The 17,824-nt window shown below is 50.8% G+C and overlaps 1 protein-coding gene across 2 annotated transcripts in view; it reads right to left on the bottom strand.

Moving 5' to 3' along the window:
* Nucleotides 1-17,824, bottom strand: part of CFAP43 (cilia and flagella associated protein 43) — a 922,989-nt gene that overhangs the window by 631,382 nt on the left and 273,783 nt on the right. The window lies entirely within an intron of this gene.

Here is a 17,824-nt window from a genome sequence, read left to right on the forward strand (position 1 = left end):
GAGTAATGTAGTGGTAGTGGTTGTGGGTGGGCGGGCACAGGTGTTCTCAATCCCTGGGCTCCTGGACCTTGTAGTCCTCAGCAACACAAAGAACAAAGAAATGCCCAGCAAAGTCCTCTCCTACGAGTCTTAATGCCGCATCGGCCTGAGCCCCAAAGAGATGGGAACAATCAAATGGTATGTCTACTAAAGTCGTCTGTACAGCCTCCGAAATACCTGAAGCTGCCACCAAGCACGATGCCGTAGCACCACCACAGATACCATGGCTCGACCTACAGAATCGTAGTGTTCATGCCACACCTAATTGAATGCTTAGCTGCCTGTTGACAATTTCTTATCAAGCCAGCCACCTCAGAATAGAGGTTATCTAGAAGAGAATGCAACATATTTTGCAAAGATTGCCACAAAGCATGAAAAAAATGCCCTAGCACACAAGATATGTTCGTGGATCTCAAAGCAGAGTTGTCATTAGCAAAGATATTTTGCCACATGCATCTTGACTCCCAGAATCCGTATCAAAAGGAGTCTTGGGTGCAGAATCCACATCATGAGAAGATGTTGCAGCCTGAACAACCAAGATAAGAGTGGAAGGATGTCTATGGAGGCAAACTGGGTCTCCAGGTGCAGGCAAATGTCCGCAAACAATATCCCAATCCACTGAGACCCCTGAATCAGACTCGGCCCAAAATCATAATACAATATCAAACAGGGCCTCAATGTACAGAAGAACAGGCTCCTCCACAGTCTGTCCTTCATAGAGGACCTCAATCAGAGGGTCGAAGTAGACCTCGGCACCATAGGCACGGACAATTCCAAGACTGTATCCACTCTCCTCAACATATCTGCAAAGGCAGAACTCGCCTCAGTAGTGAGACTAGGGGGAGAAAGTAACCCCGACGCTGGTGAAGATTCTAGTTCACTAGCCTCTCCATGAACAGCTATCCAGCTCTCCTTCACCAGAGATGTAATAGTATCCGAAATGGGCTTAAAATGCTCTGTCTCAGCCAAATCAAGGTGACTTTCAGAAGTCCCTCCTGAGAAGGAACCAACAATAGCACAATCCACTCAGTTTGTTCTGTCGACTCTGTATTCAACGCTGAATGGTGCCGAGAAGGCGACGCCTTGACGTCGATAGGAGGAGAGATGATTTTGACTGATGCCACGAACGTCTGTGCTGGAGTCCGCTGGTCAAATACAGGCACCGTAGGTGGAGATCCCGAAGGACTTTATACCTGTGCCAAATGCGGAGCCGGCCGAAGCCAATCAGCGTCGACCCAACAACTCTGATGGCCCAACTGTCACCGAGGTCAAACCCTCTGACAGTGCTCCACTCACTTCCTTGGGTCCCGAAGGCACTCCAGAAGGAGACTAAGTTCTAAAGATGAGGTGTAAAGAGTTATAATACTCCCTCATCTGGGCCATTGACGCCCTGGCTGCAAGAAAAACAGGAAAACGTGGTGCGGAGTCATGTAAGGCCAACTGAACCGTCGAGAGGGAGGAGCTGTGGGAGATGGAGTTTTCACGAAGTGAAACTGGGGGATGCCACAACTTAAACCACTTTCTACCTTTTGATGTCTCCGGAGAAGGACGTCCTTTGGATTGGCTCCGACTTCTAGATTGACCCAGCAAACTGACCTCCTTCTGGAACGACAAAGATCACGGCCAGGAAGTTCCCGAAGTTTGCAGCATACACAATGCCAGCAACTTCATGCAACGCTCTTTAAGCGCCTTCGGCTTCAATCCTTGGCATCATGGTGATCGCCCAAACACCACATACAAATCATATGCAGGTCCGTAACTGACATCTGACGACTACTAGACCCACAAGCCTTAAAGACTGAAGCTACAGAGAAAAAGGGCACACTGCTCCCAATGACAAAAAACTGTCGAAGTATGCCAAAAAGGGCCTGAGGAACGGCTTCTCCGGATCCTCGTTGCAGCGCGGAGAAGAGAAAATGACGTCCTGGCGCAGGAGGGGACTTATGTGGCTCCACTGACAACATGACCGGAGTTAACGTCATCACAGACCCGTACTGCGCCATCTCCCAGTGTGCTGAGGTACTGCTGAAAAAATGTTGTATCCAGTCTGACGCCAGGGGAGAATTCAAAGTTAATGAATCTGCGGCTAGATAGCTCTATCTGATAATGATCACTTTTGATAAATATCTCTCTATGCACTGATATGGTCTGATGCACAATGGTGAGACCCTTCCATATGTTAAAGAAATATACTTTTTTGAATTTCTAAGAGATTGTATCATATTTTTACATTTTCTTTCTTGTACAACATACATGCTAAATGTTTTCTTGGATCGGCTCGTGCACAGACTCCTAAAGCCAAGCCAGAAACATGGCTCAGCTTCCCCCATTATTTGACTGCATGCCTTCTTCAATTTGCGACTCAGACTTAGTGCATGGGGGCCATCAGTAATTGCCAAAATCATTTGTAAAAGGCGAGAACTAATAACATGGAGCCCTGCCCACATGCGACAATTTGACAATTCAACAATCAAGGGGTCTTGCAGCAGAGTTGAAGAAGAGCGTGTGCAGTGAACATGCATTTTAAATAAATGATCTAAGGGCAGGGATTCAAGGCCGTTGTGTTAGATGTGATCATAGCCATGAGTTCCCTTGGAGAACGTGGTAGGGAGAACTACCAGGTTCATTCCATCACCCTTCAGTTGTTTGATTTCCAGTAATATGCAGGTATCGTTGAGACTGGCACAGCTTACCAAGCCTTCTTCTCCAATGTTTTTGAATTCCAGAAAGTATTACATTTATGCCCATTCAAGGAGCACGTTTATAGGGGCAGATTTACTACTCGTTTGGTAAACCGGTAAATACATATATTTAAGATCCCGATCCAAAAAAATGAACAAGTTAAAACCTATTAGTGGATTGAGGACGAGAAAACCCGACACATACATAGCAGACCCACTCAGGGCCCTGAGAACCAACTACAAAGCACAAAATGCATTTGAGGTGTGTTACACCCCAAACCCAGGGGTGTAGCTTCAGCTGGGGTGTTTGATAAGTGTTGTCATGGAGACGTGAAGGCACAACAAATGAGCACTTATGGCTTAGCAAAGGTTTACAGGCAGGAAAGTAATATCATTCAAACTGCTAACAGTGCAAAATATTGAATCTCCTACAGGTGGAAAATCATTTTTAAAAGGCCAGTGGTACTATCGATATATGGTGATGTAGGAGCAACATGCTGGTGGACTGTGGTCAGATGTGAATCTGCTAAAAGGAAGAAGAGGTAGGATGTGTACCGGTGTCAGGAACAGGTGCAGGAAGGGAGGGATGTGCAACATCATGGACAGGTATTTGATACTTATACTAAGGTTAAGTGTGACATGTCTAGAGTGGTCTGAACATAAATGTGAACAGAGTAACTACAAAACTCTTGCTTTGCCCTTCACTATTTGCATACAGGTTCTCTGTTCAAATCATTGTGGAGTGCGTGATGGCAGGGAGGTGCTCAATTTTGGTCTGGTATAAGGATGCCAAGTTATTGATTGGGACATTAGAAATATTTGTTTTAAGCGTATATTAAAAACGCTGTAGGATTATGGTTTAACAATGAGTAAAAGGAAGCTACAGGCTATGCTGGTTATGAGCAATGCGGTTCCACATTTTCTGGCACCTATCAGAAACTGAGATGGGAAGTGCTGAATACTTTGAGCTGGATGTTTGCCTTTACTAAATTGGAAAAACATTTCTGAGAGAAAAGAAATGTGGTGCTGAAAAGGTATGAGCAATTTTTTGTCTCTACCAAGGTATTGAGTATGCTGATTTGTACACAATGGCTCTGAGAGAATTTCTTGCCCAGTGTAATTTCACTGAGGTTAAAGAAGAATACATACGTGGTCAATTACTACTACATACATCCAACCTCAAGAATCAAAGGCATTCCGGGCTGTGAAAATCAATCAATCATAGCATTTGTAAAGCGAACTACATACCTGTGAGGGTCTCAAGGCGCTAGGGGGGGGAGGTGCTACAGTTCAAAGAGCCAGGTCTTGAGGAGTCTCCTGAAGGTTAGGAGGTCTTCCGTCTGCCATATGCGGATAGGGAGGGTGTTCCACGTCTTGGCGGCGAGGTGGGAGAATGATCTGCCACCGGTGGTCACTCTTCGGATGCGGGGGATGGTGGCGAGGGCATGGTCTGTGGAGCGGAGCTGGCGTGCGGTGGTGTAGAGGCCGAGTCGTCTGTTGAGGTACGCTGTTCCGGTGTCGAGGAGTGCCTTGTGTGCGTGGGTGAGGAGCTTGAAGGTTATCCTCTTGTTGATGGGGAGCCACTGCAGGTCTTTCAGGTGGAGTGTGATGTAGCTGTGGTGGGGGATGTCGAGGATCAGGCGAGCAGAGGCGTTCTGGATGCGATGTTGTCGTGTCAGGAGTTTGGCCGGGGCTCCTGCGTAGAGTGCGTTGCCGTAGTCCAGTCTACTGCTGATGAGGGCCTGGGTGACCGTCCTTCTAGTTTTGGTGGGGATCGACTTGAAGATCCTGCGAAGCATGCGGAGGGTGTTGAAGCAGGAGGAGGAGACGGCGTTGACCTGCTTTGTCATGGAGAGTGTGGGGTCGAGGATGACCCCTAGGTTTCGTGCTTGGTTGGTGGGTGTGGGGGGTGCTCCTAGTGCCGTTGGCCACCAGGAGTCAGTCCAGCCCGAGGGGGTGGAGCCGAAGATGAGGTCCTCTGTCTTGTCCGAGTTCAGCTTCAGTCTGCTGTCCCTCATCCAGTCGGCGACAGCCTTCATTCTTTCGTGGAGGTTGGTTTTGGTGGTGTAGGGGTCCTTGGTGAGCGAGAGGATCAGCTGGGTGTCGTCGGCATAGGAGATGGTGTTTAGGTCGTGCTGTCGGGCGACGTGGTGTGTGGTGTGTGGTGTCATGTAGACGTTGAACAGCATTGGGCTGAGAGATGAGCCTTGGGGTATGCCGCAGATGATCTTGGTGGCTTTGGAGCGGAAGGGGGGAGGCGGACGCTCTGGGTTCTCCCGGAGAGGAAGGAGGTGGTCCAGTCCAGGGCCTTCTCTTGGATTCCGGCGTCATGTAGGCGTGCTCTTAGTGTGCGGTGGCAGACTGTGTCAAATCCCTCTTTGTCAGAAGCGCAGCCAGTCAACAGGTTTCTAGGTGTGAATTGTGGGAATGGTTGTTTTGGAAAGTGGAAGAACATTATGTTTTTGAGTAAAGAGCTGAAGGGTAATGATAATCATGGAAAGGTTAAAGTTAAATGTAAATGTAAATGTAAATGTTGTAAACTTGTAAAGCGCACAGCTGCCCGCACCGCGGGCGTCCCGGCGCTGTATACCGCTGGGGAACCCGTCCTGGCTTTCCCTGTGAGATTGTCCCTTCTGGGCACCCCCAAGGTGAGACCAGGCATCCCCTGCGTTGAAGGGGCCATTGTGAAGATTAAGCAAGCTATTGCCCAGAGTTACAGAGTGGAACCCAAGGTTAGAGTAGGCGCCGAGGCGAGAATTATCAGGCCCGCGACATTTTGACCCAAGACCCTGCCGCGTTGGGAATCGAACCCTGGTCCCGGGCGGATCTCAGCTTCCGGGTCTGCCGCCTCTAACCATTGAGCCACACTTCTCCTTAATAAAGATGTGCATTTGAGAGCATGGTGAAATTGATTTACGGACATTCAGCATTGGCCAAGGAATGCCTTGTAAGGATAATCAAGTGCTTGCGATACAGTGTTATCAGGCATTGTGGTAGTCTTTTTAAGCAAGTTATAAAGAGTGATGCAGTGTTGCAGGTGGGAGTTTTTGAAAATGATTTGGGAATTCTTTCAACTGGCACTATATCGTCTACATCTTCTTCAATGTTGGATCCATATTTCTGAGAGTGATGCAGAGCACCAAAGTACAAGTTACTTACCTTCGATAATGCTCTTTCTGCTGCATACTCTATTTAACCGTAGATTCTCACCTTTAGAATATCCCCAGGTGCCAGACTGGATCAGGAAGTTTAAACAGAATTACTTCCTTGTGCCAGTAGGTGGAGATGCTGTCTCTGCATTAACTTCCTTCCGCCCTGGAAGTGACAGTTGAGTCACATATAAGTGCTACTACTGCTCATCGCTGTCAGTTTCTTTCCTAACTCTGTCCGCACTCTCAGCTCTGAGCCCAACAAAACTCAGAGGCACTAGTGGGCAGATATGTAATTTGGGACCTTTCAGGTTTGAAAAAGAGACCATCCCACAGAATGGGGAGGACAGTGAGGAATCAAAGGTTAGACAGCGTATCCACCAGAACGCTTTACCAAATGTAAATAGCTTGTTCTTCTGACGGATACTTCCAACATCAAATTACTCACCTTTAGAACCAAAGCAGTACTTTCTAAGGTGGGGGTATGTGAATGACTCATACCAAAGGTCCTCCAGGCCATCTAGTTGTTGCCTGACAGATGTCAAGGACAGACACTCCATGTGCCAGCACAGTGGTAACAGCCTTGGCCCTGGTGGAGGTTGCTTCTTGGGTGGGACATAGCAAATTTAATGCTAGGAGCGACCCCTGACCCTCCTGGTAGGTCGCTCCCCCTCCACTCAGCTCCGACTGTGTGCTCCTGCTGCCACTGCCACTGCTGCTGGTAAGTGTCCTCCGTCCCTTTTGCTTCTGTGCCACTGTCTCCGCCTCTTGTGCCTCGTTTTCTGCTCTGTGCCACTGTCTCCCCCTATTGTGCTTGTTTTCTGCCCTCTGTTCCATCCGTTTTTCCTTTGTTTTTTGTGCCTTTCTGCCCTTTGTTCCACCCGTTTTTCCCTCGTTTTTTGTGCTTTTCTGCCCTCTGTTCCACCCGTTTTTCCCTCGTTTTTTGTGCCTTTCTGCCTTCTGTTCCATCCGTTTTTCCTTTTTTTTGTGCCTTTCTGCCCTCTGTTCCACCTGTTTTTCCCTCGTTTTTTGTGCCTTTCTGCCCTCTGTTCCACCCGTTTTTCCCTCGTTTTTTGTGACTTTCTGCCCACTGTTCCACTCGTTTTTTGTGCCCTTCTGCCCTCTGTGCCACTCGTTTTTACCTCATTTTTTGTGCCCTTCTGCCCTCTGTTCCACTCGTTTTTTTGTGCCCCTCTTTTCTTCTGTTGCACTCGTTTCCCCTCCACTGTGCCCCCTACAGCCCTGCCCCCCTGACTGCCCACTGCCCAATCGCTGCTCCCGCCTCCCAGGTGCTCCTCCCTCCCACCACCCCATATATGCCGGACGCTGCGCGGTGAGGTGAGCGACCCCTGACCCTCCTGGTATGTCGATCCCCCTCCACACAGCTCTGACTGTGTGCTCCTGCTGCCGCTACCCCTGCCGCTGGTAAGTGTCCTCCGTCCTTTTTGCTTCTCTGCCACTATCTCCCCCCTTGTGCCTCGTTTTCTGCTCTGTGCCACTCATTTCCCCCCCTTGTGCCCCATATTGCCTTTTGTACCACTGTTTCCCCCTCTTTGTGCCTAGTTTTCTGCTCTGTGCCACTCGTTTCCCCCCCTTGTGCCTCATTTTGCCTTCTGTACCACTGTTTCCCCCTCTTCGTGCCTCGTTTTCTGATCTGCAAAACTCGTTTCCCCCCTTGGGCCCCATTTTGTTTTCTGTACCACTGTTTCCCCGCCGCTGTGCCCCCTGCGGCCCCGCCCCCTGCCCACTCGCTGCTCCCGCCTCTCAGCTGCTCCTCCCTCCCAACTCCCCATATATGCCGGACGCTGCACAGCCGCGCAGCGGACGCACGCAGCAGGCATGCCGCTGTGATGCCGAAGGTGCACCTAAGGCAAGCCCGTCTGCGCCCGTCCGTGCCTGGACCGCGCCTAGCGCCAGAACCCCTGGACCCCTCGAACGCCACAACACCAGACTCCACTATGACAACAGAACCCTCCACGCACTCAACGTCAGCCGAAACCACACCTGCTTCCAGGCCGCCCCGAAGCGGACCCACGGACCCTTCTCCTGCCGCACCTGCAGTTTCACCTGCGACAGAGCCACCAAACCTCCAAGGAATGAACCCAACCACCTCCGCTGCATACTCCTCAACACCCGCTCCACACGCAAACACACCGTCGAGCTCTGGGATCTGCTCAACACCTCCGCCCCAGACGTGGCCTTCCTGACTGAGACCTGGTGGAACGACTCCTCGGCGCCCGACATCGCCATAGCCATCCCGGACGGCTACAAGATCACCCGCAGGGATTACGCCAACGGAATCGGAGGAGGAATAAGCCATCGTCCATCCTCAAGGTCGCCACCCACGCAGACGATACCCTGAACACCACCAAACACCTCCACTTCAGGATCCACGCCGACCCAAACACCACCCTCAGAGGAACACTCATCTACAGACCCTCGGACCCCGGGCTCAGTTCAGCGACTCCATCGCCGACCTCGCCAGCACCCACGCACTCGCCTCCACGGACTACATCCTCCTCGGGGTCCTGAACTTCCACCTCGAGAACAACAACAACGCCAACTCTGCCACCCTGATCGACAACCTCGCCAACCTTGGCCTCAGACAACTCGTCACCGCACCCACCCACACCGCCGGCCACACGCTGGACCCAGTCTTCTCCACAGGCACCCACGTCGCCTTCGACCACACCACTGAACTCCACTGGACCAACCACCATTGCATTCATTTCACCTTCAAGAAACCAACCACGCACCACTGCACCCAACAGCTGCGACGCCGCTGCTGGAGCAAAGTCACCTAAGACCTCGCCCAGAACCCACCCTCCGACCCCACCAACCCAGACGCCGCAGCCTGCAACCTCGCCCTCGCTCAAGAAACCCTCCAACAACCACTCCAGCAAGAGAGCAACCTGGTTCACCAACGAGCTCCAGACCTCCAAACGCGCATGCCAGAAACTGGAGAAGATAGTGCTCCACGAGCGCATACCGGACAACCACGCAGCCCACAAGGACGCCACCTGCAGACATCACCACCTCATCAGATTAGCCAAGATATCCTCCTTCACAGACCGCTTGGATAACAACGCACACAACAGCAAGGAGCTCTTCAGCGTCGTAAAGGAACTCTCCAACACCAGCGCCAACGACATCCCGCACTCACAAGAACTGTGCGACTCACTAGCCATCTTCTTCCACCGCAAGATCGCTGACATCCACGACAGCTTCAACACCACGACCACCCCGACTATTCCAGACTCCACCTCCCCTGTAAACACTACCAGCGCCAACCGCCTGATCTCCTGGTCCAACGTCAACTACGACGAGACAAGCAAGGTCATGAACTCCATCCACTCAGGATCTCCGTCAGACCTGTGCCCACACTACGTATTCAACAAAGCAGAAACAGTCATCTCACCCCAACTACGGAAGGTCATCAACATCTCCTTTGAAACAGCGACATTCCAGGAAAGCTGGAAGCACGCCGAAATCAACGCCCTCCTCAAGAAGCCCAAGGCGGACCCCAAGGACCTCTAGAACTTCCGGCCCATCTCCGTGCTCCCGTTCCCGGCAAAGGTCATCAGGAAAATCGTCAACATGCAATTGGCCCGCCACCTGGAAGACAACAACATCTTGGACCCATCCAAGTCCGGATTCAGACAAAACCACAGCACCGAGACAGCCCTCATCGCCGCCACAGACGACCTCAGGCGCCAACTAGAAAACGGCGAAACATCAGCCCTCATCCTCCTGGACCTGTCAGCTGCCTTCGACACGGTCTGCCATTCCAATCTAAAGACACGCTTCCTAGATGCCGGAATCCAAGAGAAGGCCCTTGACTGGACCACGTCCTTCCTCTCCGGCAGAACCCAGAGCGTCCGCCTCCCACTCTTCTGATCAGAAGCCACCGACATCATCTGCGGCGACCCCCAGGGCTCATCTCTCAGCCCGACGCTGTTCAACGTCAACATCGCCCCCCTCGGACAAGTGGCCCGCAATCACAACCTCAACATCATCTCCTACGCCGACGACACCCAGCCCATCCTCTCGCTCACCAAGGACCCACACACCGCCAAAACCAACCTCCACGAGGGAATGAAGGCCGTCGCCGACTGGATGAGGAGCAGCCGTCTGAAGCTGAACTCGGACAAGACGGAGGTCCTTATCCTCGGACCCACACCCTCAGCCTGGGATGACTCCTGGTGGCCGACCACACTGGGAACAGCATCAACACCCACTGACCATGCACACAACCTAGGATTCATCCTCGACTCCTCCTTCTCCATGTCTAAGCAGGTCAACGCCGTCTCCTCCTCCTGCTACAACACCCTCCGCATGCTCCGCGGGATCTACAAGTGGATCCCGACCGAAACAAGAAGAACGGTGACACAGGCCCTTGTCAGCACAAGACTGGACTACGGCAACGCACTCTATGCAGGAATCCCAGCCAAACACCTACGACGACTACAACACATCCAAAACGCCTCCGCCCGACTGATCGTCAACGTCCCCCGCAGCAGCCACATCACCCCCCACCTGAGAGACCTACACTGGCTCCCCGTGGACAAGAGGATCACCTTCAAGCTCCTCACCCAAGCACACAAAGCACTCCACAACGCCAGACCAGCCTACCTGAACAGCAGACTCAGCTTCTACACCCCCACCCGCCAGCTCCGCTCCACCAGCCTCGCCCTCGCCGCTGTCCCCCGCATCTAACGAACGACCTCCGGCGGCAGATCCTTCTCCTACCTCGCCGCCAAGACCTGGAACACCCTCCCTACCCACATACGGCAGACCTAAGACCTACTCGACTTCAGAAGACTCATCAAGACCTGGCTCTTCGAGCAGTAGCAGCACCCCCCCCTCACCTTAGCGCCTTGAGACCCTCACGGGTAAGTAGCGCGCTTTACAAGTACTCTGATTGATTGATTGATTGATCCATCTTGATAAAGTCCTTTCCTGCACTGACTTGACTTTCTTTCCCCAGAGAACCCCACAAACAGCTAGTCATCAACCCATTGGTCTTTGGCACGATTGCTGTAAAAGCTTAAAAATCTTTTGGGGGTGAGCCAATGGAGTACTCCTCCTCTTCTGAGAGGTGAGGCGGAACAAAGAACGCTGGTAGTGTGATGGATCATGCCCAACGTGAAAAGCACTTGTGACTTTGGCAAAAAGGTTTCCCTGGCACTCAACAGCATTTGATCTGGGCAAAAGGTGGTGTAAAGCGGCTGCCGTGAATGAGCTTGAACCTCAGTAACGCGATGAGTCGAAGTCACAGATACCAGAAACACAATCTTAAGAGTCATGAGACAAGATGAAGTTTCGAAAGTAGTGCACATGAAAAAAGTGAGGACCAAATTAAGTTAAGATCCGACTGAGCATCACAAAGGATTTGGGAGAAAACAAACGAGTCAACCCTTTTAGATTTCTCATCTGAACAGGTGATTTGAACAAGGTCAATTGGTCCAGTAAACGTAAACAGGCCAAATGGGCCAAAAAATATCTTTTAACGGTGCTCCCTGCAAGTCATTGCAGGGCCAGAGATAAAAATTACAGCAAGAATTGTGACAGTATGGCCTGTAATGGGTCAGTATTGCGTGTGCCACACCAGGTAACAAATTTGTCCCAGCTCTCAGCACAAACAGACTTTGTAGAAGGATGGCTGGCAGACACAATGGCATCTACAGCTTTGGGAGGAAGATTAAACTGAGTCAACTGCCACTGCTCAAACTCTATATATGGAAGTTCAGATTGCGTAGGTATGGGTACAGGACTTTGCCCCACTGCTGGAACAGAGCGGTAGCCTGATCAGATGGCATATGCTAATGTCCAAAAGTTCCAGGCACCACACTCTCCTTATACAATCTGAAGTGACTAGGATGACTTGGGTCTGGTCATTCGGGAAGCATTTCAATTTCAAGTTCACTGGGATAGTTGATGAGGAAGATTCACTAGGCCAAGAGGCCAAGCAGCCTCACAGCCACTCACCTTGAATGCAACTGCAAGTTTGGGATCATTGTACCAATGTCCTGGACTAGCTGCTGCAGAGGAAGAGCCCTGAATACTGTGTCCAGGATTGGTCCAATAAATGGAAGCTTCTGGAAAGAAATCAGGTGGGACTTTAGCTAATTTATAATGAACCCAAACAATGTCAAGAGTTCAGCCGTCATCCGGAGGTGGTCCAAGACTGACTATGGGGAGCCCGTCTTCAGTAATCAGTTGTAGAGGTATGTGGAATACAGAGATGTACAACCTCTGAGCATGAGAAGCGATCACCACCATTACTTTCGTGAACATTCAAGGAGTGCTGGTGAGGCCAAAGGTCAGCATGTTAAACTAAAAATACTCCTTGCCCATCTTGGAACACAGATAACACCTGTGGGACTGCAAGACAGCTATATGTAAACATGCAATCTGCAAGTCTGAGGACACCATCCAGTTGTCCAGGTCCATAGCAGACAGGATATGGGCCAACCAGAGCATTTTGAATTTGTCCTTCCAAAGAAAGGCATTGAATGGTCAAATGTCCAGGATAGGCCTCAAGCTCCTGTCCTTTTTCAGGACGAGGAATTAGCGAGTGTAACAAACCCCGCCTGTTTACTAGTCCGACACCTTCTTGCTAGCACCCATTGAGAGTAACGGGAATACTTCCTGTAGCAGAATGGAAAGATGCTTTTCCAAAATTTGTTCTGGTCTGGGGGAAAGGGTAAGGAAGGGAGTGGAGAAAAGGCAGGACAGCCATTTTGCACTATTTGCGAGACTCAATTGTTGGGTTTCAAGGATCGCCAACCCAGTAGTTGAATCCTGCACTCCACTGGCTGTGCATGTGCCACTAAGGGCACACCAAAGTGTTTTTTTACTATTGTAGCATGGGGGAGAAGTTGGACGTCTGATGCCGTGCTGACCTGCATGAAGCCTGCCAGACACATGTCCACCACCTTGAAAAGACTGGCTTGTCTGCTGCATCACTGACGGTGAAGGCTATCGCGGTTTAAACTTCTGTTCTCTGGAATAGCCTCTGAACTTCAGGAACTGATGCAGAAACTGTTTGGCAGGGGTCCACAGCCCCAAGATACCCAAGTAGCTGTGCTGTCTTTAAAGCGGTCCAAAGTGGATTTCTCTCCAAAGATGCAGGACCCATCAAAGGGCATTTCCATTAATGAGGCCTGTATGTCCCCAGAGAATCCAGTGGACCACATCCAGGAATGCTTATGAATGAAACCACTCATATAGACCACCCTGCCCAGGAAATCCATTATATTCAGACAGTCTCAGATAACATACTTGGCCCTGTCCTTTATCGTCTGGGATAGCCAGCAAGATCTCTCAGGCCATGACCTAAAGGGCATGTGTGTAGCAACCCAGCAGACAGGCTTCACTCACACATCACAGTGCCAGCCTGTCAGAAAAACCATGCATTTGCCAAAAGCATCATTCCTCTTGTAGTCTCTATCCAGAGAAATGGTTGGAAATTAATTTGGTTTCTTTTTACTAGTCTATGACATCTGGCCCTCTGCCTGCCAATTCACAGGAAAGTATTATTATGGTTTCCACCAAGTAGCCATAAGGGTATCTGTGAGGGCATCATTAAATAGAAATAGGGGCTCAGATGTTGCTGACCCAACCTGGGGCCCAGAGGAGGAATGGCCAGTGGAGCAGATTATTTGCAGGAGAGTAACTGATGATGACCTGAATCTGCTGGAAGATCGCTCGGTCTCCCAAATTGTTTCTACATTTTAGCAACATGAGCAGAGCCAGCTCATTGAACCCCCACCAACATGCACACTCCAGCGACTGCAACCAGAGGAGGACAACAGACTTGTGCTGTCTTGAATTTATGTGCACTGGTTCACACCATAGACTGGGGGAAGAAGCTAAAATCCCAGAGTGCGGGTGTGGCTTGGCTCCAGCCAAGATGGCCGTAACCTAGGAGAGCTCTGACACCGTATACCCACCATCCGTTCGTTAGTCCTGCTCATGTGAAGCTAGGCGGCCACTACATAGACCCCCTGAGTGGCCGCCGACCCCATGGATGCGCAGCTGAAGAAAATCGACTTACGGAACCTATCGCTTAGCGGAGGCCAGGCCAGCCATTCGTTGAGCACACTGTGCCGGATCGGAGTGGTGAGTCGAGATGGGGCCTGAGAGTGCCAGTGGGGTTGGGACGACCTCTCTCGCCCCTCGCAGGAGGATCCGAATATTGGAGTGGAGCTGCCGACCAGAGTGAGAGGGGTGCGTTGGCCGGATTCAGAGACCGGTATCTGCGGCCTGACAGTGATGCAATATGCTGATCCGCGGTTCCACCCATAGGAGAGCAGATGTCTGGGACAGGACATGGGTGACCAAGGCTCCTTGGGGTGCTGTTGGGGACCACCGGTGGTCCAACTGTGTCAGCGGTGTCGGCTGGCTCCGGACTCAAAGGGACCTGGTGGGGCAGTCATATCGAACAAAAGAGGAAAGGGCGCGCGCCCTCCTTGCAGGCCTTGAGGCTGTCCCGGGACATGGAGCAGGTCAGGAAGGGGAGGCATTGGTGGATGGGAGCCTCATTGACACCTATGGGAGATTCGATAGATGCAGTGCTGAGACCTGCAGAGTGGTCCACCATTTGAATGTGACAGTAAGGGGACTGCTTCAGGCCGTCCTTGATACTTGGGAGCAATAATTGTAAAGGACGTTGGAGAGACTCCGGCTGGGCCCCTCCAGACAGAGCCTGTGTGGCAGTTCTGAATGCCAGCCCTGGGGTGGGGGGGGGGAGAGCTTGGATTTCTGGCACAGTGCTTCTGCTTGGCCTTTTATGTGTTATGGGCCTGCACTGGGGAGCTGGAGGAGAGGAGGCCTCACCGGCGACTGGGGGCATGCCCTCATGCCCTGGGGGTGCTTGGAGTGGAGTGCCCTCTCCCCAATCTTTTCTCGCAAACTGTCCTGCTAACGGCTGTGTCTGGGGGTTCAGGATGAAACTGAAACTACCACCACAATCCAACAAGATAGACATGTATGCAGTTCCAAGGCAATAAGCGGAGGGTTTGGGGTCAGCTGGGGGTTGGTGGAGCCAGCTGAGCCCTCTCTGGGGTCTATTATGGTGGCCATTCAGGACCTCGCTAGAGTCTAAAATAGATGCAGTCACAGTAGATGTTGGTCTTCTATGTGCGGACCTCCAAAAAATGTCTGAAACTGTGTCGACTGCTGAGCCCAATATCCATGCTCTCCAATACACATCCAAGTCATTGGAAGACCAAGTACGCAGCGTCACAAAACATGAAATCATGGCCACCAAACTTGAGGACCAGGAGGGTAGGGCCTGCAGGAATAACATTAGAGTGGTTGGGGTCTCGGAAGGGTCAGAGGGACCCAGCGCTGACCTGTTTATTGAGAACCTTATAACCAACTTCCTGTGGCCCAAACGCCTCTCTAAATTCTTTTCAGCTGAGTGGGCACACAGGGCGCGGATCCCGCTGCTGAAGCTAGGGGCTCCCCCATCCACTATTATTGCCAGGATATTCAACTACTCAACAGGGGCGCTATGTTCCAGGCTCACTGGGGGAATTGAAATACGAAAACACCATAGTGCGCTTTATTTATTTTATTTACGTGATTTTTATAGCGCAACAAATACCCTGGGGTGTCTCGGCGCTGTGGAGCTACTAGGGTATCCTGGACTTTACGGTACAGGTTCACGTCTTCGCTGTAGTTCTGAGGAAGTAAAGAGGGCACTTCGTGACAGAGAGCTGAAATACATGATGCTGTTCCCAGCCAAGCTACGCGTCCTGGCGGAGGGCAAAACATGGTTCTTCACTACACCAGCAGTGGCATGGGACTGGCTGGGGGGCTGGTGTACCGCGGAGGGGAGGAGGCCTAGTGGAGGCGGGAGAGGGCACCCCGGGCCTACAAAGTGAAGATGCACCGGGATTTAGAAGTGGCCCGACAATTGGTGGCGTGGAGGAAGAGGCACAGTAGAGGTATCGACGGACACTGGATGAGTACCTGATTGTATTATATTTGTGGCTACTGATGAGACTGTTTCTTGGACATGCTTGGGAATCCCCTACTAAGAGCCACTAATCAAACTCTGATCCCTTGGCTGACTTGTAAACCATTCTACTGTTTTGTGGTTGGGGGAATTCAGCAGAGCAGACTGGTAAAGTTTCATCCTAGTGGACTCGGGGACTGCATGAACGCATAAAGAACTGCAAATATATCTGTTCTATGGGCAATAACTATGGGTGACACTAATGATGGTTCCATGAAGGGTTTATGAGGGCTGTAAGCAGTTGACAACGAATTGGTAGAGTGGCCATGCCTTGACACGTTTGCTGTTCAGTTAAGGGCGACAGGCACTCTGCAAATTGGGGTGGTGTGCATGTTTCGATCCACAGTGCAGGGTAGCAGGGGGAGGTTTATGGGAATATTATGCCATTGTTTTGCGTTCAAAGTTATGCTCAGAGCACCGACCATTTATGCAATTGCATGGCGGGTCAAGGGGTTTAGGGGGCTAGACCATGGGGACCAGGGCGGTCTAGGATCAGATCCATGTCTTGGGTGGGAAGAGCTCGCATCATTCCATAAAATGGAAACACAGGCCTCCGCAGACCAAAAAATTACGTCTTATAATGTGAACGGTCTGGGCTCTAAGATTAAACATACCTTGATGTTTCAATTTATCAGTCAAAATGCCCCAGACCTGGATTTTCTGCTAGAAACTCATCTGATGGGCCACTTTTGTAAGGCCCAGACAAAGGGGGCTATAACCTGATAGCGCATGCAGGCTTCAGCACAGGGTCTCGGGGGATGGGTATCCTTCCGAAGACCTCCACACCATACACACCTGGTCAGATGTGGCGTGACTCTCTAGGTTGCTTCGTTTATCAGACAGGAGTTTGGGAAGTTCAGACGCTCAATGTATGCTCTGTCTAGCCACCACCTAAGCTTCAAGGGGACACTTTATCTGCCAGTGGCACCTCCCTCTTGGATCTGCAAGTTGGCACATTGGGTAGGAGGGTGACATGAACGATGTGATAGCGCTGGGGTGGGGCAGGTGGCCAGTAAGGTGAGCTACGCAGGGAGGGAGCAGACTTTAGTCCTTAAGGGCTCCCATCAGTATGGCAGACCTTTGGCGGGTACATAATCCAAATGAAAACCCGTCAGCCAGACATGGCAGCCTCTCCCACCTCGATTACATATTTACCCATCACAAAGGTATGAGTCGATTTAAAGTCATGACACACCTACATACAAATGTCAAGTCATTGATACACAGTCATATAAAGTAGAAAAGGTATGGGTTATAGAAACCAGGGAAGCTGCAGTGTTCCCATAGTGAGCCCACATGCACGCTTTAATCAAGTCAACTGATTTCTGAGTAGATCAACGCCTTACTATGCAACATTTCTAATGTGAAGTATTTCATTTTGGTGGTATTAAAATACTTCTCTGGGCAGTGAATTATTATGCCCATCAGTAGTTGCTTTCAGTTCGGAGTCTCCGTACCCCACAATAGCGCCCTGAGAAAGTGTTTCATTGCTCTCTACCATGAGAGTCAAGTGCAGAGAGGGTATACATGGTCCAGTTTGCACAGCGATAGTAGGACAGATGCCAGGACATCAAAGGTAAATGACTTCAACTGACATGGTTGAGTCTATTAGGCCCTGTTAGCGCTTTGCCCCCCCCCAAACCGAGCTTGGCAACATCCACCCACCAATATCCATGCATCTAGAATGTACCCACATCCCAGCATTGATCCATCCACACACCTATTTTCATCCTTCTTCTAGCTATGCACTCACACTCACTGATTTACTCAACCATCCACTGTTGCGTGAACTTACAGCTATCCAATCATCTATTTATTGGTATACAGACATTCATCATCCATCCCCTTGTCTGCATGTGGCCATAGGAGTGTCGCCTGCCTGCTAGTTACATTACTATCTGTATTCATTTACTCGACCATCCACTGTT

Source organism: Lissotriton vulgaris, chromosome 5 (genome assembly GCF_964263255.1).
Source record: "Lissotriton vulgaris chromosome 5, aLisVul1.2, whole genome shotgun sequence".
In the NCBI taxonomy this organism is placed as follows: domain Eukaryota; kingdom Metazoa; phylum Chordata; class Amphibia; order Caudata; family Salamandridae; genus Lissotriton; species Lissotriton vulgaris.